Raw genomic sequence first — 2410 nt, forward strand, 5'->3', positions numbered from 1 at the left:
AGAGAGAGAGAGAGAGAGAGAGAGAGAGAGAGAGAGAAGTTGCCTTTCTGAGAGGGAGCTGGAAAAGAGAGAGAGGAACTAAGACTGCAAGCAGGAAGGAAGACCTGCCTGCCTCAGTGGATGGTGGGGGAGTGGGCATGGCTTGTCTCTTAAAGAGATAGAACATTCATTACAAATGTACCACTACTCACTCTTTCATGTCGAAAGGCTTGCCTTTCTCTGCCTCTCCTCAAGTATTTTACCAAAATATCTTCATACTGTTCAATGATGGGGAACATCTAAGCACAAAATGAAAAAGTATCCATGGTTGTTAGGTGTGGAGACTCAAGTCACACAAACATTTCAATTAATAGTCCTTTTAGTCACCTCTTTGAGTTTTCCACTGGTGAAGGTGGGAGAAAGCAAGGCTCGGAGTCTCTTCTATTTTTCATCCTTGGATATGGAGACAGCTTTACTCATTATCCCTACTGGGCCCAATTCCTAGACTCCAAAAAAATACAAATATTGTTCTCTCTAAATCCAGAATTTTCCATGGTTGCAAAAGTGATAAGTGGATATTGCTGTGTTACAACCAGTTAGTGACTGTTTGCTATAGATCAAGCCTCATGCTAGATGAAACAATAGTCAGAATTTACTCACATCCTGTAAGAAATCAGGTGATCACTCGGATGGCTGTCTATTGATATTTTAAACCTTTATATTTCAGGATCTTTCTAAACATAAATCTCTCTGTGGTTGGAAAATTATTTCCATGGGTGGGTGTAAAGATGGGAGCAAGAATTTCTGTAGACTCTCCATTTGCAGATGGCAAATGGCTTGGTTATAGGATAGTAAGTTAACTCTGCATCAGACAAGTTCACCAGTACATTATTTACAGCACAAGCAATGTTAAAAGGGAATTTTTTTGATATGGTGTGTGTGTGTGTGTGTGTGTGTGTGTGTGTGTGTGTGTGTAGATTAGAGTGTGGTGTGCATGCTCATTAGGAGACCAGAGGTCTGGCATCTTCCTCTATAACTGTCTACTGCAATTTTTGAGCCAGAGTCCCTCAATGAATCTAGAATGTTCTAGCTTGGTTAGAGTAGATAGGCAGCAAGCCCCTAGGGCCTACCTATTTCCAACCACAGCTCTGAAAGTTATGCCCAGGTTATATGTGATGCCGAAATCCAAACTTTGGTCCTTTACCCACTGAGCCATCTCCCTAGCATGAGATACTTAAAGGATTTGGTGTTTGGGTTTTCAAGATGTATTTTAATACTTTATGCATTTCTGTCTGTGTGTGTGTGTATGAATTTATACATATGTGTGTCCAGTGTAATCAGAGGATGAAGGAGCAATTTGGAGCTCCTGTCACAGGAGTTAGAGGTACTTATGAGCCCATGTATATGGGTGTAGATAACCAACTCCTCATCCTCTTTCAGAGCTTTCAGTCACTAAGTCATCTCTCTGACCCAGGTTTGTTTGGTTTGGGGTTGTTTGTTTATTTAGGAATGGTGTCATAGAAGTCTCTTTCCTTAATTAGGTTGCTGTGATAAAAGAGTAATATAATTCCATTTCACTGGTGGGAACTTCCTTCTATCTTCTACAGTTATATTTTATACAACATGGTGTCTCCCAACCGCCCTTATATTAAAACACTCAGCACAATAGTAAGAAATGAAAATGGCTTCCCTTGATGAAGGGCAGCTGCAAACTAACCCTACAGCCAGTTTCGCCAGATGATCAAAGACTGAATGAGGGTCTAAGAGATGGCTCAGTAGGTAAATGTGCTTGCTGCTAAGCCAAAAAATCTGAGTTCAAGCCCTAGGACCTATAGTATAGAGAGAACCAATAGATTTTCCCAGATAGAACAGTGGGATAGTTATGGTTTAAGAGAGAGAGAAAGAGAAAGAGAGACAGACAGACAGGGACAGAGAAAACATTGAACTAAGTATCATATCTCACATCAAATTAGCATAAATAAAGCTTTAGATTTGAGAGATAATCTCAAAAGGATATAATTTGTACAGAAGCAAATCTACACAAACTGGTCAAGTGAATAATCATCACCCTGTAGACCCTGACCATCAACTGAGAAGAGAAATGGATATACAAGGTAAAGAGAAGGCAGGCAGGCTGTACATGACAGTTAATGGGCTAGGAGAAGGGAATTGCAGGTAAAGAAAAGCTCTATTTTCTGCGTGGTTGTCAGCACACAAGTCTAGACCTGTGATAAACTGTACTGATCCACACAGACATAAGAAAGGACCCATGAAAAAGCAAATGTAAATTCAATGTAGATGACAAGAGTGTCCATCTACAACTGGATCACAATAATATATTATATTTACACTTCCTCATTAGCAAAATGACTACCTAGACCCTGCTTGCATATTATTATGGAGGCTATTGGGAATATATATTTATCTCATT

General features: G+C 39.8%; 1 long non-coding RNA gene across 1 annotated transcript in view; it reads right to left on the reverse strand.

Annotated features, from left to right (window-relative positions):
* Window positions 1–173: 173 nt before the first annotated feature.
* The window catches only part of LOC126495332 (uncharacterized), a 12180-nt gene continuing 9943 nt past the window's right edge, over window positions 174–2410 (reverse strand). The window contains exons 5-6 of the long non-coding RNA XR_007590135.1: window positions 367–480; window positions 174–278 (exon numbers count right to left, since the gene is read on the reverse strand). This is a non-coding gene — a long non-coding RNA (uncharacterized lncRNA). The remainder of the gene's footprint in view (window positions 279–366; window positions 481–2410) is intronic.

This window comes from Alexandromys fortis, unplaced genomic scaffold, assembly GCF_014885135.2.
Source record: "Alexandromys fortis isolate MF-2015 unplaced genomic scaffold, M_Fortis_MF-2015_v1.1 scaffold_438, whole genome shotgun sequence".
Taxonomy (NCBI): Eukaryota; Metazoa; Chordata; class Mammalia; order Rodentia; family Cricetidae; genus Alexandromys; species Alexandromys fortis.